Raw genomic sequence first — 26,269 nt, 5'->3', positions numbered from 1 at the left:
GCCCTAAATGTGGTCGATATTAAATGGTTAGTCGTTCAAGTGACGGTAATCCCTTTACTATCGAAAACCTGAGGATTTTTTCATTCGGTATTTGCAGTTTGGTATACTATATTAGCGACTAATTTGTGGATCAGTTAGAATTTTACTATGACAATGCATCACCCTCGGCTAAGTATCTTGTTCTAATTGGTTATAACAGATATTTGTATAATTTATAGGGCTTATTGTTTTTGTCAGGATGCTGATTATTGCAACCGCTGCTTAAGGAAACATTATTATGCCACAACTCACTAACCGTAAAATGTTAGGCATATTTATTCACTCGCCATCAAGAAATAGCGGTCACATATTTCACACATAAATTCCCTGAAAACAGAAAAAAATAATTGTTCAAACTGAGATGGAATTTGCAGCATGTGTTTAGTTAAAAGTACAAAAGCACTCACTATTTTTTAGGGCATTGTTGGCAATGAACTTTTTCCAGAATATGACAAGAGTATACTTCACTTTGGTTTCATGTATATTTTTCGGTGTACTGTACTTTCAAATTGGGTGTTGCCATGATTCAAAAGACTAAAAATGAATGATGAAATGAGGAAGTTAAAGTTGAAGAAGTTGGACAGCTAAGTGGGAACAAATCGGAGGAAATTGATGAAAGGTAAAAGGCAGAGAGCAATGCTGCTGGGACCGACAGTAGATTACCATGGTATACCATAGGCGATAACGGATGTTTAGGATGAGTGAGTCTAAGTTCTTTACAAAAAAAGTTATAATATATTTTCTTCTCATGATTTATTATAAAAAAAAAAAATTCTATATTTAAAAGTTGTCTTCTTGTTTGTAAAGATTTTGTATTTGCTTCTTGGCTAAGTTCTACCCCTTAGTTAAATCAAATTACTTGGATTTTTGTAGTTCATGATGAAGCAATCTATGGATAATGGTCCATAGACTCTTTAATTAATTAATTTACTTATTCATTTCTGCACCGTATCGGCAGTTAAATTTGTTGATAAATGCTAAGTGGAGAGTTACCTGAATAACCCCAGTGCTGGCATCTGACCATAGTTCTAGATATGCACGAGACAGAAAGGTATTTAATTTTTGGATGGAAATCGGGTGGGTATACCTGCCCACCATCCACAAGTAAATATTGCTCTCTTACAATGCTCTCGTTATACATGTTGGAATGAAGTTTTTATTTTATTTTATTGTATTTTTGGGCTTTAATTTTCTTGAACGTCTTCGTTTTCATATATCAAGTGGGCCGTCCTGCGATATTATGTGGGAATGACATTTAGATGCCGAATAAAAATAAATTTCATGAGTGTAGGAGATATTTTATTCTGTATTCTTCGTTCTTAGCTACATCCATGTTCTGTCTCCAGTAATCAGCGGGGAAGTTAAATGACATCTTGCCAAATAAGCCTTATCGAAATCCGATGTCTTCTATAATTCTGATGCCTTTCCGTCATTCTAAACAGGCTTCAAACCCAGGCCTAACTACTGGTCTATAGATTTATTTTATGCTTAGTTAAGGGAAAGGAGTCTGTAACATAAGTCACTGGTATAATTTAGTGCTACTTGAATTTTCTCTGAGTATTTAGATAGAAGCCGTATTTTGTTTGCTTATATATTCTGTTTTCCAGGCAAGACAAAACCCACAGTGGAAGAAACGCCCCCTGGTATGAATACGGATCTTTGTGAGATTGTATAATAAGTAGAAAAGAGTAATTGGATGCATTTGTGATTTTTGCCAAGAATATGGAATTAAGTAAGATCATCGGAAAACTTTAAGAATTTCTATTCATATAGAGACCCAACAGTAATTTTATAATCGAAGGCATAATGAGCAAGGAATCCATGAAATATACACACACGCATATATATGTATGTATAATGGGTGTGTGTATATATATATATATATATATATATATATATATATATATATATATATATATATATATATATATATATATATATATATATATATATATATATATATATATATATATATATGCGTAAATATTGAACCACAAATATCGTTTAATATCCAGCTCTCTGCACCTGGGGAATAACTTATACCCAAAGTTCTGGTGAAGATTCACTAGGCAGGGCGTGCCGCTAGCAACCTCATCCAATATGTGAGGTCTTGGATATGGAAGGATAGCACCCTCTGGGTGAAGACCCCCTACCCCCTTGATTGAAAAATACCAATTGTTAAACTAATTACATATATACACTATATATATACATACATACATACACACACACACACATATATATATATATATATATATATATATATATATATATGTATGTATGTATGTATATTCGTAACCACTCGATTTCTTCACACTTTAGAAACGCTTGCCACTACTAAGCTTAGATCTATATCAAGAAAGAAATGAAGATATTTTGATGCCTGGTCGAGATTGGAACTGGCGTCCATGGTATCAGGGCGAGGTAACGATAATTGCCTAGCGACGAAGAAAGGCATGTCTATCCTACAAATGCACAGTACTTATATCTGTCGAATGCAGGTACATATTACTAGAGTTTAAATAGACCCACCTTTACCATCATAGCCAGTTATTTAATCGTTAATTGCATATTTTTTAGGCTCAGACATATATTTTTAATTGCTGGTACTGGTCATTGTTGTTATTAAAACTACATTATATATATATATATATATATATATATATATATATATATATATATATATATTATATATATATATATATATATATATATACATATATATATATGATATTTCTTTATTGTTCTCACAATGGCTGCTTTACGGTTAAGCTAAGATTTTCCCATTGTTTCTCGTTGTCGGCCAGGTGAAGTTTACGATGTGGTCTTATGGTTTTTAGGGTGTGATAGGTAAAGGAAGAAATTCACTGTTCTCTGATATTTATGCCTTTGGCTTTGCTCTGTTTTCTTATAAGTGAATTATAAGCCGCTTCCACTCTCAACCATGTTGTTACATTTGCAAAAAGGGAAATAATTTTTCTGTCGTCATGTAAAACTGAATTTGATTCTTTCAGCTTATTTTTCAGGTGTCAAATTGATTCTTTCAGCTTATTTTTCAGGTGTCAAATGTTTTCCTACTAAAGGTTTATTGCCCTCTGGTTCCCAGTAAGTCAAACTACGAAACAATAATTCGCGGTTCAAACTCCCCTAAAGACTTTGCGGGCTTGTAGATAATTCCATTCTTGTTATATCATCATCGCCGGTAACTTAATCTTCCCAGAGGTTCATTTCTTGAAGGCTTTACCTGAGTGTGGGATGCTTAGGGAAATATAACCAGTCTGAATGGTATTAGACATAATGACATCCGTAACTCCCCTTAGAAAATGCAGCCGTGTGCTTCCAGCCGTGTTCGGCGTTTTATTCTTTTGCCTCGTCAAGAAAAGAGAAAATGGTTTAGAATCTCGCCTCCACATTTTCTCTAGGAATCAATGATGGTAGATTTTTTTTTTTTTCGTCTTCTCTCTCTCGCTCTTGCTCTGTCTTTCTCTCGCCTTTCCTCTTTTCTTTTCGGAAGTGGAGAATTGGAGTGGGGGTTTGAGGGTGGTATTTGGCGCAGTGTGCATATTCCCCCGCCTCCACACTCATATACATAACCAGGAGGAGGAGGAGGAGAAGGATTGGACTCCCAAGTTGAGCCTCAGGACGAGATCGGATCCTCCTGCCAGCGTCGTCACGGAGGATTAGACCCGCTTCGCTGCGCCTCTGTTTTTAGCCCAATCCCGGCAAAGTCCCGCTGATTCCCGCGGCTCCAGGCTGGGTGCAAGAGGGGCTTAAGCCCTACGGCGATGGGATGGGATTCTCGTTTTAAACCTTAAGTCACTCAAGGGCCAAAGCGATTTGCCGACGAGGGTCCTTATCATCAAAATATCCTCCCTTCTTTTTCCCTATTGTTTCTGGAGATTTCTCATCGTTATCTTTTATCTTCTCTCTGATCCCCATACTGATTTAATAATACATTTGTAATAATACCTTTTTCTCGTTCTTCCCTCTCCGCTTCTCTCTCTCCCCCCCCCCCCCCCCCCATTAGAATTAAAAAGAAAAAAGGAATAATCAACCCATGCTTATTCTAAGCCTTTAGAGAGTCGCGGGTCAGCAGCGAAGAAGGAAAACGAAAAGGTGAGTTTTACTTGTGAAAAGGGGGAGGGAGGGAGGGAGGGAATGACGGAGGGCTCGAAGGAGTGAGGGGAGAGAGAGAGAGAGAGTGAGTTTGCGAGTGCCAGAAGGTAAAGTGGTGGCGGTAAAGCTCTCTCTCTCTCTCTCTCTCTCTCTCTCTCTCTCTCTCTCTCTCTCTCTCTCTCTCTCCGTTTGGCATAAGGGGACTGTGAGCCGTCGACAATATATGCAGCAGCCATTTTATCATACGGATCACCCATTTGTCTTCATGATTCGTCCGACATCTGGAAAGACTGAGATTCGGTTCCTTTAATAAATCAAATATTGGCGTTCTGGGGGCAAGGGAAGATGCCGCTCAGGAGAGAGAGAGAGAGAGAGAGAGAGAGAGAGAGAGAGAGAGAGAGAGAGAGTTGGGGGCGGGGGGAGCGGCGTAGGGGTTAGATGGTCCCCCTACAAAGCGAATGGGGGAAGACTATGGGATTTTGACGTCTTTCACCATACTATATGTCCGGAGATTGTTATATCTAACGTCCGATGCTCCTTTAGCGCTGATATATCACATCGGCCAGCTAATGGATGTAAGGAAAGTCGTTTTTTGTCGTATCATACCCCCACAGGCGCTCGTCTCGAGATGTGACCCACTTTTTTTTTTTTTCATTTCTTATGTTTCTGTGATTTTAAATGTAACTCAGAATAACATGAACCAACTTTCTCTGATCACAACACTGCATTGTTTCCTGTTCCTGGGCGCCACAATAACAGAATGAAATAGAAATCTATTAGCTCACATTAATATTTTCTGTTTGTTCATTCCTACAGGTAACCTTTTAAGCGTTAGTGAATAAAGCTAATCAGTCACTGTCATGCCTTGTATTTCATGGGAATCCTCATAATCTGTCGGTTTGACGTGACAAAATTTTTTTGTAGGGCTAATGCATATGTAAATGGGATTAAAACAGTAGTAATATACTCATCAGCATCGTCGGGCGACATGGTACAAATAGTATTTTGAGCAGCAAAAAAATTGAATCAGTCAATAAATAAAATAAACCTATATCTATTCATGTTTAGTGAACAACTCTTAAATTTCTTCTCGTCATTTTTCGTCTTTCATCACAGTGTCTTTTTTCCTGTTCTTGTTGAAATCTTCTCAAATGACGAAAAAATATATTCATGTCTATTATGTGACCCCCTCGAAAGGTTAGATTTCGTGCATTTTATTTAAATGCTTATTTATTTTAGTGAAAAATGAAAGTCTCTGCGAGGTAAATACTCAAGATTAATTATATCTTTTTTAAGAAAATTTATTTCAAGTCGTCAAACTTTTAGCGACAGTTTCCTATGCCAGTTCAGGATTTTCTGAAAGATCCAGTTTTGCTAATTTTTGGTGACAATTTCTTAGCTGATATGGGTAGTAATCCCGTCGGGGGATAGAGCCGTCAATGCACCTCATGCGGAGCATCGTAGGCATTACTTACGGTTCTTTGCGGCGTGCCTTCGACCCCTAGCTGCAACCCCTTTATTCCTTTTACTCTACCTCCTTTCATATTCTCTTTCTTCCATCTTACTTTCCAGCCTCTCTTAACAATTGATTGATAGTGCGACTGCGAGGTTTTCCTCCTGATACACCTTTCAATCATTTTACTGTCAATTTCTATTTTAGCGCTGAATGATCTCATAAGTCCCAGTGCTTGGCCTTTGGCCTAAATTCTATATACAATTCAATTCGATAAGTAGCATTTTCTTTATATCCTAGAGCGCTGTCTACCATAGCATGTTAGGAGGTAATTGTTTTGCTTTGGTTCACAATGTTCGAAAATTACAGTAAGTTTTTGGAAATGGCGGTAGTAGTGTGGGTTTGTCTGTAGGTATATATGTAATAATTACATATATATTAAATTTACAAGATCTGTAAATATAAACCAATGACCTGGGGTCATGGCATTAGGAGGGTTCTACGTGACCAAAGCAGACCCAGATTACGCTATGCGCTGTCTGCAGTAGCCTGATCTAGCTCTAAGCTTTGTCAACATTTTTATGTTTATGATAACTTTGCACAACAACTTCCATGGGAAGCGGTTGACCTGTTAACCTACGCCGGAAACTTGTAACTTCCGAGCCGGCGGACTACGTATGTGTTTTTATATGAATTGCTGAGATAGCTAATGTTCTGCTATCGATCAAACATATCGGTCGTCCGACCGAGCTGCATCTCCTAGTATGGAGTTACAGAATAAAGTTGTTATCTTGTCAACTTGCCTGTTTGAATCATCTCCTCTAGTCAAGAAAGAACCTCTCTACTAAGATATCCAAGGGAGATGAGAGGAACCAAAAAATACTTACGAATGACAGTCGTAAGGAGAACACAAAAGTCTATCGCCAAGCGATAAGACTTAGATGTGGTGGCAGCGTATAACGGAAAATATAATTAACAAGACCCATATCAGCCGACCGAAGGTCTACAAGAACTAACTTCCACCTTCAACATCAAACTAAACAGAGGAAACGGGATCTTCAATCAACGCAACAGTTTATGAAGACGCAACTATGTCCTTCATCGAGAGGAATACAAGCATTTAACACTGACGTTTGAGCAACTGTTGTCACTTATCTTCGAGAATCTACACCGGACGAGAGCAGCATCGAACATCAACGGAAAGAAGAAAACAAACACAGGGAACATCACCCGATCACGAGCAAGGACGGAGGCTGTGACGTCATCAATCTTGGACTTCCCCACGCATCGTGCACCGAGAGAAGACCGTGACGTCATCACGACTTCCGACGCGAGACGTAGACAGGAACTGAGACGTCATCCCATGTCAACAATCCTTCGCAATATAATCTGGAGCTAAGTACCATTTTTATCTATTCAGGTCTTTTCCTCAGTGAAGTGTTGTTCATCAAGAGTCGATCGTCCAGTATTCTGGGGGTGAGTTGTTCGCCATATTAATCTTCCTTCATTACAGAACCAATCTTCAACTACGAGGTTCTCGCCCGCAGATTAATTTTTTTTTTCTCTTCTCGTTGTCATTAACCGTTTCTTGCAGGAATTCTCCGTATAATATTTTATCATATTATCTGTACTTTTGTATCTTTTGGGGATTTTCCTATTATTATAACACACTTATACAGTACATTGCTTATGCGTTTACGTAGTGGTCGAGTGTACTCTTATAGATATTTTGATAGGATTGCAAGGAATAGAAGTGATAAGAAAAAAGTGAAAGCCGAAATGGCAACTACTCCGGCTGGCAACCCCCATGTGGTGACTCTCGTTAGCGCGAGGTCAGCGATTGTCCCTTTTCAAGGTCGGGTCAATGGGTTCCTGCCTCAAAATGTTGAGGCATGGATCTCATCTGTAGACGCTCATTTAAAAGCAAAAAGCATCACAGACCCAGCAGTACAATTACAGGAGGCCAAGAGCTTCATTGACTTTGCAAAAGGTGACGCAAGTGCGTATCTAAGGGGGGTTTCTTTCCAAGAGGCGCTTACATGGGACGAGTTCAAAATTAGATTACGTGCCGTGTATGGGGGTGAAGAGGCTTTAGATGTAGTATTGGCATTGAGAAATATCCTTAACCAAGCCTCCATGACTCAGCTCAATGTTGTCGAGCGGGCGGCGCTAATTGCCGACCGGCTAAATGAATATCAGGATAGTTTAAGTAACTCCGGGTGGGTTGCGGGTGCTAAAATCAAAGTGAAAGATTTTATCTGTTTGATCTACCTTACGTCTATCACTGCAATGTTGCCTGAAGCGGTTAGTACGGTGTTTTTGATAAAAAATTGCAGCCCGACAGTACGGAATTAGATGTGTATAAACAAATCAAAAAACACATGTCTAAATGTACCGACCTAGATCCTTCGCTCATTCAAGTTTTTGCAAAAATGATAACAAGCCACAACAAGTAAATGTGGATACATAATAATAATCAAGTTGCAGGGATGGTTTGTTATAACTGTAAACGACCAGTCACATGATTTCAGACTGTCGGACGCGTTTTTGTTCAATACACAATAGTTCAACTCATTCATATAACCGTTGCTACTCGAGGAATCAACAGCAGAATGCTACAAACACGCAACCAGTTGCCAGTGCAAAATAAAAAGAAGGGGTCCTCAGTTACTATAAGAAGAAACAACCAAACGGAAATTCTGCACAACAGCAGAAACAAACAAATCGTGCTTCAGGTACCTCTGTTCCTGGGCCGTCTAGCCAGAACTCGCAAGGGCAAGCGAATTTTCAGGGTGTGATAAACAAAACAAATACCACGTAGTTCAGTCCAAGGGGGGAGAGGGCGATGTTGGGTCATCAATATCAACATCTTTTGTATCAAATAATCAGTTTAATCATTTATCAGATCATTGTGAGACAATTGATTTTCCTATGAAACACACGGCCGAATCAAAAAAATCTGTGCAGGTTCCCGTAGATTTGCAACAAATTCATGCAATTATTAGTCAAAACGAGTTGCGACCACCTTACATGCAGTAAATTTGGACCATAAGTCATTCACTTTGTTCTTTGATTCTGGTAGTCCACGTAATATAATGGATTTAAGGACTCATCATTTACTCTTTTCAAATTTCCCTATAGAAAAGTCCGGAATAAGGCTCTCAGGCATTGGGAATAATGAATTAAAGGTTGTGGGCGTAACTCATGTACAGTACAAGGTCGGTAAGCGCACGTTTGCTGATACCTTTGTCGTTGTACAAAACATTAATATGTATCCCGCAGTAATTATCGGATACCCGTCTATGGGCACTCAAAATATTATCTTAGCACCTGCAAAACACGGCGTGTATATCAAAGGGAAATTCTATAGGTCTTCTAATACCCTAAAATCAGTTTTAGATAATAAAGAGACAGACAGAGTTGTCACTTACATTACGGAACCAATCACCTGTCTCATGAACCAAGAAATAATACAGGCAACCCAACAGAACTCTCGCTCACCCGTAATATCAGCTTGCACGCAAACTCTCGAGCCTAACGTAACTTCAAATATATTAGTGCGTGTAAAGAGAACCTTGCCAGGATCTGAAACATTAATCCTTTCCGAAACTCTGAAAACACACGGATTATCCGTCACACAAGCCGTTTATACAGTCGGCTCACAACAACAATGTAACATCGAAGTCTGTAATCATTTGAATACCACTTTAGTAATCCACAAAAATCAACATATCTTGGATGCCGAAGTTTATAAACATCGCATTCTTACCGTAGCTGAGATAAATCACGCTCAATCAGTCGCGGATGAACCCCTTTTGCAATCTATAAAGAACAAAATCAATAAGGACATTCAAGAAGAAGAAATTCAGCAGAAATTTTTGAATCTGTTAACTAAATATCATGATGTTTTTTTCCACTACGGATGGAACCTTAGGAAAAACGGATGTCATCGAGCATCAAATAAGGCTCAAGGACAAACAGAAAGTAATCTATGTACCTTCGTACCGACTTCCTATGAAATTTCAGAATGAGATAACAGAGGAAGTAGGTAAAATGTTAAAAGAAGGAGTCATTAGGAAATCAAACAGCCCTTATAATTTTCCGTTAATAGTAGTACCGAAAAAAGATCGAACTTGGCGGATATGCGTAGATTTTCGTCGTTTAAATGAAGAAACAATCCCTGACAGATTCCCAGTACCATGTACCGATGATATCCTATCCTTACTAGGCCAGAATAAATATTTCACAAGCCTAGACCTTACTAAAAGGATTTCCATCAGATTCCGTTGGAACAAGAGAGTATCCCATACACTGCCTTCAGCACAGCCAGGGGACATTATGAATTTTTGCGTATGCCTTTTGGTTTACGTTGTGCTCCTATAACTTTTACTCGTATGATAAACATCGTGTTTGGAGACTTGTTGGGAGATATCCTACATGCCTACATGGATGACTTAGTAATCTTTTCCAACACATTAGAAGAACATTTACGTAAATTGGAGTTAGTGTTACAAAGATTAAGGCAGCATAATTTAAGGGTAAAGATAAGTAAGTGTGAATTTTTTCAGACAGAACTAGTCTATCTAGGTTTCACGGTTTCTAGTGAAGGTCTTAAAGTCGTCCACGATAAGGTGTCGGCTATCCGTAACTTTCCGATACCTACTAACGTCAAGGGAATACAGCAATTTTTAGGATGCAGCGGATACTATCGCCGCTTCATCCGCAACTACTCAATCATAGCCGCTCCCTAACCGATCTTATAAAAAAGGGCGTAGATTTCGTATGGTCTGAAATTCATCAACAGGCGTTCGATAAATTGAAAGATGAACTGTGTAGTTCTCCTATCTTGAAATTTCCTGACTTCGGTAAGGAATTTTTCATAACAACAGACGCCTCAGACCTAGGAGTATGGGGTGGTGGGGTATTGCTTCAACAATATGATAAACAGTTTTTCCCTATAGCTTTTTATTCACGTAAACTGAGACCTTCCGAAAGTAAATATGCAGTAATAGACAAGGAAGGGCTCGCTATTGTTAATTCACTCGTGCATTTTAAATTCATAATATACGGTTACCCCGTCAAGGTTCTCACTGATCATAAGCCCCTAACCGACTTCTTTAAAGGCTTTAGTCACAGCCCCAAGCGAACTCGGTGGCACATGATCATTCAGGACTTTGGCGCGAGGATCGGGTATTTACCTGGGAAAGCAAATATCATTGCTGACGCATTATCACGCAACCCCTCTTCATCTTGTACCGAGCCATTAGCTGAATTAATAGATATCTCAACCTCCACGCCCGTTGTTAAAACTATATCTGAACAGGAAGATCTGGGCTGGAGTGCTGAACTATTACAGACGGAACAAGAAAAGATCCGCAAATAGAAAAAACTCATCATTGCGTTAAACGAAATCCGAAGGAAAAGAATACCTAAAGTATAAGCAACAGAATTATATCCTACAGGACAATATCCTGTGTAGATCCGTGACGAGGAAAACCCGCAACACACCGCAGTTGAATAACAACCAAGTGGTGGTGCCTATCTCACTCATTACCCCGACTGTCTTAAAGTGGTTTGCATGAAAATCCACTGCACGGACACCCGGGTTATACCTTGATGTCACAGAAAGCCAATCCTTATTTTATTGGCATACGATGCTTACAGATATAAAAAAGCACATAGCAAATTGTCGCACTTGTCAAGAATACAAAGGGCACACGAAGACACCTGTCAGCCTAGGGGCTTACCCCGTGCCAAATCAACCCTTTGAAAGAGTACATTTAGATTTATTAACAGGATTTTACGAGTCAGACAGAGGAAATAAGCACCTCCTAGTAATTATAGACGCTTTGACTCGATATACAGAACTTATAGCGCTTAAAACAAAAACCGCGGTCGACGTGCGCTAGGAAGTGTTACGAGTGCTACATTTGTAAACATGGAATTTTCACATCATTATCTCAGACTCGGGCGGGGAGTTCAATAATTATTTCCTTAACTCCTTGTGCGAATTCCTTTGTATAAAGAAAATCAATACCATGATCTATCACCCAGAGTCTAATTTGGGCCTAGTGGAAAGGGCAAATCGTAAGGTTTTAAACATTTTAAGGGTCACCTTAGGGGGGGCACACCCCAACTGGGACATGCCATACCTGCGGTACTAAGCACACTTAATCACTCGTATCATGTGTCTATTAAAATGACACCGCACGAGGCACTGTACGGTTATCCCGGCCCGAACGCCTTTCCACATCTTAAAGCCTACAACTAATTTATCAAATCCTCTAAAGGATGTTATGGATGCAAGCATAAGTCGATATAATATAATTCGTAAGAATTTAGAAGAAGCACAGATCATAATGAAAAAAAAATCATGATAAAATAGCTAAGCCAACTAGAAAATATGCCGTGGGCGATCAGGTATACATACAAGTATACGTACGTAAAGGTTTAAATTATAAACTGACACCTAAGTTTGAAGGCCCGTTTAACATTTTAGAAAATTTAACGGCCAATAGAGTTAGGGTTCAAAATGTATCCAAACCCACTGATGTGAGAATAGTCCCATTGGCACATATCAGAATCTAAAGAAGGGTAGATGGAGTGAGGGAAAAAATGGTTGTATTTATGAAACTTGTATAATAATTTATATATATATATCTATTAATCATATTGTATGTAAACCTATTCTTTTACACGAGTTATTAAATATGTGTTACTCATTGCAGGTTTCAAAAATGAATCTGTTATTGTTAGGAGTGATATTGTGTATTCAGACATCTTTGTTGTATGGAAAGAGCGCTAGGACGAAAGAAATAGAATTTAATCATGGCTCGATTATTGAGAGAATCGATGATGTATTCATCGTGTCAAGTAATATTGTTATAGAAGTAGATATGCATGCTATTTTCTTACCTGAAGATGACGTCCTTAACTTAAAGAATGACCTGATGAGGTTTGGTATTTCCCTTAAGGAAATGCACGAACGTAATTTTCATGCTAACTCAGAGATTTCACTAGCTCAAACACTAAGCGTCGCGGAAATGTTGTCTTATGACATACAAAATAAAACCGCCGAGGCAGAAGAACTCGCTCGTGACCTGCTGATGTGGTCTGTGCGGCACAATACTCTTGAACGCCGCAACCCGCTTATTCTAGCTGGACTAAACATCTTAGGATCAGTTGCGAATCTAGGCTTAGGAATCTCAAATCGCCTCAAGATAAATAATCAAAATAAAAGAATTGAGTTTTTGCAACACAAAACAGAACTGGCCTTATCTGAACTTCAGCCAGTTATCTTCGATCAATCAAATAATGAATATCGTTAATGAACATTCAAATAATATCGATTCAGGTCATGGAAGTTCAACATTTGCTGGCTACTTTAGCTTACTATAGTTCGAAAATAGATCATATCCGTGTGAAAATATCACATTTTATTGAAAAGTCAAAAGATTACGTAGAAGCAATTACGTTTAGCAACAAAGGGGGTGTTATCTCCTCACCTCCATGCCTATTAAAGATCTGACGTTAACTTTGGAAAACGGACGGGAGAAGCTAGGTTATATTCCTTTATTAGATGCCCATAAAGTAGAATTCTATTATAGCCTAATATCAGTCAGCGTTGAAAATTATAGAATTATGATCACAATTCCTTTTGATTCTTCCGATGCTTGGCAATCATACAAAATAGCACCGTTTCCTACTTTCATGACGAATAACTCAAATCCAGTAATATCCAATTTAACGGGGCATGTACTGATTTCTTCTGATAAGAAATCATTTACAATCATTAAAGACTTAGATAAACTCACTCACTGTTCAGAAGCCATGAATAATAAAATTTGTACAGCTGACTCTTTTGAATTCTATCCTATATCAACGGATTCATGTGAGTTAGACATAGTGCTAAACGGCTCTCTCTCTCATACAAGCGAAGGTTGTCTGGGAAACTTTATCCCTTTTACGGTAATAAATTCAATTACAGGATGAATAATGGTTCCTGGATCCGTTATGATAAGGCCGGATTCGACGTCGTGTGTCCGGACAGTACCACCGCCCATGCCCCTATCTTCGTAGCAGCCGATGGTTGTACGGGGACATCTACAAACTATACCGTCAGAGGGGTCAACACGATAATACGTGAGAAGGCGTATTTCGCGAACTACACGTGGGCTTCCACAATCGTCCCATCACTACCTCTCCCATACAACGCGCGAGTAGCTCATCGTCTGACGCAACTGGCTGAGATGACCCACGCGTCATCGACTTATGCAGGTGGAGAAAATCTGTGCTACTACATTCTGCTAGCCGTGTTCAGCGTGACGGCCATATTGGTTATCGCCGTCAACATCTTTGCTTGGCGTAGGCTGAGGCGTAAACAGAAGGATCTCCAAGGGAACGTACTGGCCCGTCTAGATGACGTACCCGTTAAACTCAAGTCGTTTGCGTTTAGGGCCGCCTGAACCTGGCCACTTCAGTTCGTGCCTAGGGAATTGTCTGGAATTGTGTTGTGTGAAAAGCGGTCCGTATGCTGGCAAAAATGTAGGACAAGAAAGACTCACGCCTTTGCATTTGAACAGTTAAAGTATCTCCAGGGCGCCTAATAAATCATTATAGCCCAATATTATACATTAATATATTCCTAAAGGTATTTTTCGGGCACCTAATAAAATATATCAGCCCTATTTATTGCTTTTCTGCAGATTTCCATGGTTATACTATTATACCATTGTACAATTATATTTATCTATTACAAAGAGTGTCAAGTACTCTTTAACAATTATCCATGATCATGCTATAATCATTATTTAGTAACCATTATTCTTAATCAGGTTACCTGTTATCATATTAATCATGTATACATGTTTTGATTTTTACCTTTTTATTATTTTTGGGTACCTAATCATTAGTATTACCAAACATGGATCTATATTTTCCATGCATTTATCTTTGTTTATGAATATGTCAACAAGGTTATGTAACAGAACCTTTTTATACATTTAATCACTTATTATGTTATACCTAGACGTATGTTGCGAGCACGCTCCTATGAACAATGTTTAAAGTAATTTTTTTTTTTTGTTATTCAAGGCTTGAATAGGTAGCAGTCCGAGCCTAATGTAATAATTACATATATATTAAATTTACAAGATCTGTAAATATAAACCAATGACCTGGGGTCATGGCATTAGGAGGGTTCTACGTGACCAAAGCAGACCCAGATTACGCTATGCGCTGTCTGCAGTAGCCTGATCTAGCTCTAAGCTTTGTCAACATTTTTATGTTTATGATAACTTTGCACAACAACTTCCATGGGAAGCGGTTGACCTGTTAACCTACGCCGGAAACTTGTAACTTCCGAGCCGGCGGACTACGTATGTGTTTTTATATGAATTGCTGAGATAGCTAATGTTCCGCTATCGACGCGATGCTTTAGAATGGCAGTTCCACGCCAACGATCAAACATATCGGTCGTCCGACCGAGCTGCATCTCCTAGTATGGAGTTACAGAATAAAGTTGTTATCTTGTCAACTTGCCTGTTTGAATCATCTCCTCTAGTCAAGAAAGAACCTCTCTACTAAGATATCCAAGGGAGATGAGAGGAACCAAAAAATACTTACGAATGACAGTCGTAAGGAGAACACAAAAAGTCTATCGCCAAGCGATAAGACTTAGTTATAGAGGGATATAACCACAGCCAAATTCAGTCTCTTAGATAAAGATATTATCAGAGGCTTTGCGTCAGGAATCAAAACACCAAAGATACGGTTCCTTCTTAATTGGTATGCATTGTAATTTATGAATTTTGAAAGTCATTTTGATTTATGTCAGGGTATTTTCAATTCTCATAGGTATTTTGTATTTATATGTATGGTGCTCAAAATCTGGAATATTGTCGTGATTTTAGCTCATTTTCTTTAAAATTTTAAAGTAATTTTGAGTTTTCATATAAGTTGTCACTTTTGAAGGCCCCTTTGCCTGCTTATTTTCAGTTTTGATTGCATTCTCGACCAAAAAATTTTGGTGTTAAATTGGCACTTGTGTCCTGATGATATTTATTTTATAAATATTCCGGAGTTTTCAAGTAATTAAGGTAAACCTCTTCAGTATTCACTTTGAGAATATGACTGACAGTCTTGCGTATGTTAAAAACCATTGTATCACCATATTTTCGACTGGTTCAGCATATAGGAACTGTTTATATTTGCCTTATATTTTTATTCCTAATATTTTTTCTTAATTTTGAATTAATCCTTGGTTAAAATAATTTAGAGTTTGTTGAGATGTTGATGTACACTTATTTTTTGTTTGCTCATAAGCTGTTATAGTACCTACCTTCCTTTGCTGATTTAATTTGTAAACTCTTTGGCCTCACCATTTTGTATGGGAATCATAGAAGCCGTAGAAGATATAGCATTTCTAATGAGTATTTCATTGGTCGGAAGTAAACTGCATTCCTAGCAAAGTAGTTTGCAAGGAATGAATTTGGAGAAGCCGTTGTTTGTGTAACATAATTATGGTATTTTTATTCTTTATTTGTTCCGTGTGTAGGTCATTGCAATGCTCAGGTCATTGCGATCAGCCTCGGTGACGATAATCGTTGTGATGCCAGAATACCCCACTAATGTTTCTAGAATACATATCCTCACATGTGCACAAGCATACATTTTTTTTAATTCATAAAACATTGTTTTGTTTGCATATGATCTAGGTACATTAACGTATAATATCTCTGCTTCCTATTTTATTTATGTATATCTCCTATCTTTCCATTAATATAATATATCTATATATATATATATATATATATATATATATATATATTATATATATCCATATATATATACCTTTATAGTATGTTATTCATACATATGTGTGTACGTATATAAGGTATATGCACTCTTTGGTGTGTAATATTCCCAAAATATAGTGATTTCGATATAAATTGACATATATGGCTTAATATATACTTATATATGCATATACATATTACATAGTCCCAAGCAATCATATATGGCTTAATATATACTTATATATGCATATACATATATATATAGTCCCAAGTAATCCATTAATATGGCATTCACCTTACCTTGGAAATAACTCGCAGCCAAAGTGAATCATACATAAGTCCAGGAAATGGCTAATTGCCTAAGGGCATTGTCGAATGCTGTTCTAGGTAGGGGGATTTAACATAAATAATTCCCTTTGGATAATATATATATATATATATAATATATAATAATATATATATATATATAATATATATAGATATAATATATTGTATACATATATATAATATAACCGTACGTACATTTTTTTCCAGATACAGTTGTCTGGAAATACTTTTGTACAAATCAACCTTTTTATGCATTTATGCATACATACATGTTAACAGCATACTATCATTTGAATTCCTGCGATTTGTTCCTGTTTTGTTTCTATATCCGTCCGGGGGCCATTTGCATTCAGAAGCAGTTTACTGATGTCTTAATGCATCGCAGTTCCTCTCTGGAGTATTTATCCAGGGAACATGATTAATATAATAGTTGTTTGTTTAGGTAATTGCCTCCATATTCTCGCAAATGGCCTCTCTATTTTCATGTTTCCGGCGGTGTACGAGAACCGTTTATTGGCCACTTCCCTTTGTCTCTCTCTCTCTCTTTTTGCGTCCTTCGCTCATTCCTCCTGTCCTCGGGTTACTACTGGCGCAGTTTATCTTTCGCCAATTTAGGTCGTTTGTCAGAATTAGGGTTCTCGCTGGTCTTAGGACGCAGGGGTCGCTGGGTGGCATGGCTGAAACCGTAGGGGGAAAGGGACACACTGTGCGATTAATCCTAAGGACGCTTGTTATTTATCAAGCAGAGGTTACTTCACCCGCGGCCCATTAAGTTATTTCCCTGTCTGATTGGTTGTTGGGATATTAGCGTGTCCCGGATATGTCTGACGGCTTTTTTTTTTTTTTTTTTTTTTTCATAATCTGAATGATTTTTATGTTCTAAATTGACTTGGGTATTCCCAGCGGGTTTGGAAGCTGATAGACTGTTAAGTGTGGCAGTTCGAGTTGCAATTTCTTTGAGTTTATCTTATAAATAGGGTTTCAGAAGTTACCATAAACGAAAGTTTTTGTTTTCTTTCTTTCCTCATTGCCATATTTTTTTTTTTTTTTTATTTCAAGACCTTCCATAACAAGTCGAACCTTATTTTTTGTGCCTTACCAAGGTAAGTTGGGAGTTAAGGTCCCTTTCATAATATCTCACCCTTGCTGTTTATTTTTTTTTCTTTCTTTTTTATCCTTTGCAACAAAGTTTTTTCCGCGTTTTTACGACCTTAAGTGGCGCCTTTGTGTGAGGAGATTTATACGTGTCCAAAGTTTGATACCATTTTCATGCAGTTGCTCCTGATATTTCAAATAAATAGTGTTTCTTGTATTATGCGGTTAACTTATTGTTTCACGAATGACCGAGAGGTTACTATTTATTAATAAATATGTATATTTATATGTGTATGTGTGTTTATAATCACACACACACACACACACACACACACACACATATATATATATATATATATTATATATTATATTATATTATATTATATATATATTTTTATATATATTTATATAAACATCATAAGTAGAGAATTCAGTAACGTTATTCATAAGCTGAATGTGTCCATTCTTAGACGTACCAATTTTAATCTTTAAAAGGCAAATTAATACAAAAAACGTATGAATGAGAATATTCGTTCACCGATAATTTAGGAAATTAACAACCGAATGGTTTTTTTTAGGGAATGAGGTTGCTGACCCTCGCCTTCTTACACATTGGCTGTGACCCTCTATAGCCAACTAACCACCTAATTGACTTCTGAGGTCGACAGACGGACAATGGATTTTTCTGGAAACTGATCCCAGTCGTGTCTCCTCCGTGGGATTGATCTCTGATCTCTCGATGCCTAATTTCGAGTGAATTGCTTTTGTTTCATGTCAGCGCAGCTTGAAAAACTCTGTATTTCATTAATTTGTAATTTATGAAAAATAGGACTAGTATTGGTCGTATTTCCGTTTATCGTTGGCTTTCTGTTCAGTAATCAAGTTGAATCTCATATACATACATACATACATACATACACATACAAACATATTATATATATATATATATATATATATATATATATATATATATATAGTATATTTTATCTAATAAAAGGAGCCCATAAAAACGTCAAAATATAAAAAGTAAGTACTATATTTCAAAGACTACTGTCTCTTGGGTAGGTATTTAATAAGAAGAGTTATAGAAAAGGCGGTATTTATACAGAGATCCATCCACAATCCATCCACAAGTAGCCGTTTATCTATATACATATATATATATATATATATATATATATATATATATATATATATATATATATATATATATTACGTCAGAAACCGTGATAGTTGTAACGCCAGATAATTCCAAATTTTCCATCGCTTTATACTCAACTTTGCACGTTCCGTAAAGCATAACCGCGCAAACAGTATGGAGACCCCTTTCAGTGACCGGAGAAACGAATTAGGGTCGAACAGCCTTGTGTCTGGCATAAATGAAAGTTCTCGCAAGAATGAGCGATTGGCAGTCGTCTGGCAGGCGACAGTTCAAGATGAACTTCACTTACTCACTTCTCCAGTGGAAGTCAAGCGAAAGTTATCTGATATAAATTAGATCACATCTCATGTTTTTATATATAGTATATAGTATATATAGATATATATATATATATATATATATATATATATTAATATATATATATGTATATGTGTGTATATAATATAGATATATATAATATATATATATATATATAATATAATATCTATATATATATAATATATATATATATATATTATATATATTATATATATCTTACTATATATTAAATATTATTGTTTTTTTTATTTAGATGCTCTGTTTTTTATATTTTTAGATAATATATTATATTTAGATCTTTATAGTTTAGGTTTAATTTGCTGTATAACCCTAAGATGTTAATAATAACACCATGCATGTTTGGCGGTGAAACTAAAATTTAGAGAATTTTCTGCATTAAGGGAAGAGAACTCACGCTAAATGTTAAAAATACATACTTTAACAGTGCCTTTCCATAGTGATGATTTGAATTTTAACGTTGCTTTTCCATAGTAATAATTTTAATTTCAAACGATGATTTTCCACAGTAATGATTTGAATTTTAACGATGCTTTTCCATAGTAATGATTTGAATTTTAACGGTGCTTTTCCATAGTAATGATTTGAATTTTAACGATGCTTTTCCATAGTAATGATTTGAATTTCAACGTTGATTTTCCATAGTAATAATTTTAATTTCAAACGATGATTTTCCACGGTAATGATTTGAATTTTAACGATGCTTTTCCATAGTAATGATTTGAATTTTAACGATGCTTTTCCATAGTAATAATTTGAATTTTAACGATGCTTTTCCATAGTAATGATTTGAATTTCAACGTTGCTTTTCCATAGTAATAATTTAAATTTTAACGATGTTTTTCCACTGTAATAATTTAAATTTTAACGGTGCTTCTCCATAGTAATGATTTGAATGTTCTTTGCAGCGATGACCAGCCTGTAGGAATTCGTAAACGCAGGGTACATCTTAGAAACGTAAGTAGTATATATTACTGTGTTTGCGAGGCTATGCTGGTTAGGTATATTAACCAATCACTTTTACGCTTGTATACGATTTTGTGTACATGTGTATATTATATAGTTGTGCAATTAGCATTAATAACTAATTTGCTAGTGTATTTCATTTTATCCTCATTGTCTAATAGGACTTTATTCTCTGTTTCCAAATATGCTTGATTATCGAGTTATCTCAAGAATTTCATATTTTTAGTCTTTATTTATTTTTACATTCGGTTTTAATTTTGTTTAGAGCGTCTCTCCCGAAGTTGTTTTTCTTGCTAACGTCTGCAAATGTTGGTATCAGGCTAATATTCATTCCTTCGATTTTCTTTTTTATCAGTATGGCAGTTTTTTATACTTTCATTGATAGCTGTGGCTCTGCTTGACAAAATAATGTCATTTAGAAATTAGAACCACCAAGAACATTTTTTCGGCGGTTCTTTTCTATTCTTATAATCGTAGAGTCTGCTCTCTTATTTTCATTTTTCCTACCACGTTAGATCTCCTGCTCTCGATGGCTTAGAGACTAAATAACATGGAAATTATTCAAACTATGATTAGACCCATTTTAAAAGACGCCTTATTAATTGTAACTTAAGTAGTAATACCATCGATTTACTATAGAAGCATTTCTCTTGGGTTAATGATGCGTTGTTCCTCTCATACTAGCAAAGGCCTTACTAATGCGAAACATCTGGGCCAATTGCTTGATGAAATAATGTCACAAATGTCCTTGGGAGATTTGCTTCATTCCCTTCTTCTTCTTCATGGAAGACACATCATTCTCCAAACAGAAAAGAGTCGATACAGTTTTGTACTCAGCAGTCATATTCAACAAGACTGGAATTTTTTCTTTAGCTTATCCAGTGTCGCGGGATTTTTAAAGGGGTTATTCCAATATGCCTTTAGCTCTTGTCTTTGCTTTCCATCAGTTATAAACTCTGGGTTGATTTTCTCTTCATTTCTATGAAATTTTCACCCATATTGATATTTCTTGATGATAAGGTTAAATGATGTGGGAGGGGCCTTATAGTATTTCCGATTGTGAAATAACATTTCATCTTGGATTTTCATTGGTGTGTCTTTGTTTGAGATTTCTGTATTTGGATTTGTGCACGATGCAACTTAATGTACGTAGCCACTAGCTTGGTGAGAATTCTTTTCATATCGCTTCTGTTACGGAGGGGAAAAGATGATCCTTCATTTTATTCTGCAATAATCGATGGTAGTTCACATAACTTGAATGGCAAGCGTTTGAACCCTTTCTGAATCAACTCGCACTGCCTTTGCAGATTCCTTTTAATTTATTTACTATTTATTTTAGACAGTGTGAGGTCGTTCTTCATCTTGTGATTTATTTGTAGATTGAATTTATTCAGGGGAATAATTCAGGAGATATAGTGTCGAATGCTATGAATCATTGTTTCTAATATAAGAAATAAGTAAAATTTTGACAGGCGTCTTTATTTTCCAGTAGTTAAATCTAGTTCTGTTATTTCTTGCTACCTTTGGCTTCAGACTGTTAAATACATTGCCGCTCACCAGTCATTGCCTTTGTGTTTTGGTCTGAGGGAAATGTCACCTCCGATTCACCCACAAGCTCTTAAGAGTCGTATCGTGATGTTCAGAAGCCACAATTTATTCTGGGGCATAAATGATAGAGTCGAATGGCCTTTGCATAAGATGTGGATCGGGTTCACTTTTTTTTCTTCTTCTTCTTTATGGGGGTAAATCTTCAATTTGCGGTTGGTTCTGATTCTGTTTTCCATCACAAATGAGTGTTAGAACTTTTGTGGGTCCAAGACTATTATTATTAGTATTATTATTATTATTATTAATTTCATATATTTTTCTTTCGTTTTCAATATTAAATAATGCCCTGAATTGATTTGAATATATAGTAACTCTTAGGTAGGTTTATTGCATTTTGCTAACATTACATATATATATATATATATATATATATGTGTGTGTGTGTGTGCGTTGTATAATGTATACACATACATACATATATGTGTATATATATATATCATATATATATATATATTATGTGTGTGTGTGTGTGCGTGTGTATGTATGTATGTGTCTGTGTGTGTGTGTATATATATATATATATATATATATATATATATATAATATATATATATATATATCTTGGTTGTGTGCATGAATGCCTGTAAGACCATATACAAGCAAAGATGTTGCACCGTCCGATTACTCTTGTTTCTTTTGACTGCATTAAGACGAGATCATATATCTTCTGTCACTCGCTCAGTTTTTATCGTTCATTCGCCTTTTTTTTTTTTTTTTAGCCAAACTTTTAGACCTCCCTGACGTCTCGTCTCAATCCTCTGCAGTCAGGATCTCTCTCTCTCTCTCTCTCTCGCTCTCTCTCTCTCCTCTCTCGTCTCTCTCTCTCTCGTTGACGCCGTCTTGCTGGCGGTTGTTTATTTTCGTGTCTGACGTTGCCCATTACCAATGCTTTTTTTCCCTTTTTTTTTTTTTTTCCTGTCGCCGGACCATACGCTTTCACATGACATTTTTCACTCGGACCATCTCAGGGTCCCATCCAGGATAGGAAGTCGAGCTTTTCCCAGAACATAGTCCCGATTTTCATCTTTGCCAGATGCCTTGCCATGGAATGGATTCCACTTCGTAGTATATTGTGCCGCAGAAGTATTGCCTCCGTCTACCATCTCTCTTACACACTCATAGGATCGTCTCTTCATCCCCAAACCCCCCACACCCACTCCTCCTCCTCCTCCTCCTCCTCCTCCTCCTCCTTGGGGCTAACAGTTATCCCCACACTTGTCACAGACATCAGGGAAAAACTTACCAGACTTGTTTATCGTTATGACCAATTAAGATCAAGGTTTTACTTGATAAAGCAGAACTGCGACTCTTTTTCTCCACAGTGTCTTTCATTCATAATATGTATGCATGTATGTATAATATATTTGTGTGTGTGTATGTATATATATATATATATAATGTGTGTGAAATTAATTTTCTTCTTTCTGTAGTTCGTGGATTTCAACACCGTGTATTTTCCATGAAGTTGATTTGTGTCTCCCTTTAGTTGTCTTTTCTAATGTACCAAATTCTTTAATCCTAACTTAAATTACATCGTTGATTAGCAGTCTTGAAGCAGTATATCTTGCCTGTTTACCAGTATATTAATTCATTGTATATGTAAACCCCTAATGCACTATAATGATATAAAAGTACTTAATATATAGACCGAAATGTTTGGAGTAATCTCTCTTTTGAGGTCACTAGAGTCTGACGATTAGGGTAAATTCATAGGAAAACGTAGATTTGCCTTTTTTTATTGTATTTGGTTCGTTTTCCATCAAATCATGTATTATTTCTTAAGTATTGATTACAGTTTCCGTAAGCAAAAGATGATTAGTGACCTAGTGTGCAGGACTTTAGTGTGCAGGACTTGAATGAATGGGAAATTATTTCCTTCATTACTCTACCCCTTTTTCAAAGGTTCACCTTCTTGTTAAACTTTATGCTAAACTGGCCCATATCATCAGAGGTAGTACAAGTCAACTTGTAGCTCATTCGATGTTCCGATGTTAAGATCAGTAACGTAGATGACATAGCTAAAAGTCCAATGTTAAGCTAAAAACGTCAGTTTTACAATATTTTTTTATTGTATGTGTAAGTTTGTGTACATCCTACGTACAGTTATGTAGCAAACTGGTTATCGTATGTACTATATCCAATTTGCTACAGAATTGCAGTAAGTACTAATTCATTGCTACAGAATTGCAGTAAGTACTAATTTAGACGTCATATGTTAGTTATAATTTACAACTCTTCGTTTAAACTTACAATGAACCAGTTCCTTACTTACACGTGATTCGAAATCCTAATGAGACAGTTTATCGTCATCGCATCGATAATACTGTATCATTTCCTCATATCTCTTCCACTTGTGATCTCCTGGCGAAGGACTGGACAGAGCCCAAGTAGTACCCGTAATCCCACCTAGGTTTTCTTTGCCAAAAACTTGAAGAAAGACGCAGGAAATGGAAAAGGAGGGAAATACTTCATGTGAGATCCAGACTTTTCTTGCACCCACTCCATCCACCCCTCCCCCTTCTCCTCCCCCCACCCAACGAAATCCACCCACCGAATTCAACCATTTTAAAGCCCTCTTCACCTAGGTAGCAGAGGACTGGTTGACTGCGTTAATTATGAAAATGGCGCAAAACTTGGTTAACTGAATAAGAATTAACTCGACTATCCCGAGTTCGCCATCGCTGTGTGCACCTGCGGGTTCGGACTGACTCCTCAGAATGCTTCACTCGCGGCCAGTTAATCAGGACGGAATATTCAGACGGAAGACGATGAGTGATACGGAATAAAACGAGACGAAAACCAGTGGCGAATTCCGCAGGCGCTCCGACGCCACCAGTTCACAAGGCTTACTGCAGAAAGGGAGAGGAAAAAGGCCTCGGCAAGTTGGTCTAATTTTTACACATGGTTTGGACTCCCTCAAGTTATTACGAAATGCAAATGATTTAGAGTTTGCCAACCCCCCGGGGCCAAGTTAGCTAATTTGATTGGGTTTTTATCTGAAGAAGCACGTATGAGGATTCCAACGTTTCTCGAGAGAATTTGAACTGTAGGAGGAGGAGAAGGAGGTTTGTTTCTCGCCCCCTTGTTCCTGTTGTACTACCCGAAGGGTGATGTGTGTTTGTGTGCGTGTGTATGTGTGACCTGTAGAGAGAGAGAGAGAGAGAGACGAGAGAGAGAGAGAGAGAGAGAGAGAGAGAGAGAAGGGCCTGACGGCGCTTATGGAGATTGTTGTCCAGAGGAGGTCGCCAGAAAGCTGTTATTCTTGGTCGTGTCGAGAAAATAAAGGTTTTCTGCATGTTTAAGTCATTAATGGGTGGGTGGAGACAGCTACAGTTTGGTTTTCGCACTCTCTGCTTATGCGAAATCAAACGCAATCCCATTTGAGGTCTACCTCTGCCTGAATAACACGAAACATGACCAATATTCTCCATGGACGTCAACTGTATAAATTGCAGACGGGGCTAAATGTCACCACCCTGTCCTCCTGCAGCCCTACTCTGTTTAAAATTAAACGAGCGTGTCACCCGGTTCATTTTGCCTTATGTCAGAGTTGGCATATCAAACAGCTGATGTGATGCAAATAACAAAAATCCTCTTTGATGACATCTGCATCACCGTTGATTTGGACCAGATCGGTTCATGATGATAGAGCGTTTTAAAATGTCAATTCTTGCACAGATGCTCGGCTTTTGTGGCGCGTTAGTTCAGGCTCCTGTGAGGTCGCAAAGCAGAGATCAGATTGATCTGCTGTTTTGTAATTCACGTAAACAAAAAACAAAACGTAGGAATAAATATGGTCGCAGCCAAAAGCCTATCTCGTAAGTCTTATAAACTAGAGGTTTAGAGACATTTCTGTATTTGTGGAGGAAACTATCAATGCTTCATTAGTCATGTTTTCTAAAGACACTCTTTAATAATACAAACGTCATCCACTATACCTTGATTATTTGATTTCTGGGATTGGCTGCCTTGTGTGACCAAATTCCTGACTAGCGATTTTCATATAGGTAAGTGTTCGGCAGTTAACGTAATTTCTTTAATGGTTAATATTTCTTGAAGTGTGCGTCGGGGCAAGACTGGAATAATGGAATTCAATAGCAATCTCTTGAGCATAACTAAAATCGTGCAAGTATAGGATATTGTGAAGGCATTACTAATATCAGTGTTGTTCAGCAGTTGATTTTATTTTTAATTCTCTTTCTTTGTCTTTCTTTGTCTCTATTGTCACGATATATCCGATCTGAATCGTTGCATTTTTATGATTTATGAACGCATTCATTGTGCATTTTCAGCAATAGCGGCAAACAGGTATCCAGCTACGCCTCTTCTTTAATTTCAATATAAATTTTATGAATATATATATATATATAT

General features: G+C 37.0%; 1 long non-coding RNA gene across 15 annotated transcripts in view; it reads left to right on the top strand.

Moving 5' to 3' along the window:
* Positions 1–26,269, top strand: part of LOC135197940 (uncharacterized) — a 463,394-nt gene that overhangs the window by 387,629 nt on the left and 49,496 nt on the right. For all 15 annotated transcript variants that reach the window (XR_010310696.1, XR_010310686.1, XR_010310689.1 and 12 more), the window contains one exon: positions 20,233–20,281. This is a non-coding gene — a long non-coding RNA (uncharacterized LOC135197940). The remainder of the gene's footprint in view (positions 1–20,232; positions 20,282–26,269) is intronic.

Source organism: Macrobrachium nipponense, chromosome 21 (genome assembly GCF_015104395.2).
Source record: "Macrobrachium nipponense isolate FS-2020 chromosome 21, ASM1510439v2, whole genome shotgun sequence".
Classification (NCBI taxonomy): Eukaryota; Metazoa; Arthropoda; class Malacostraca; order Decapoda; family Palaemonidae; genus Macrobrachium; species Macrobrachium nipponense.
This window is presented reverse-complemented; position numbering and strand designations above follow the sequence as displayed.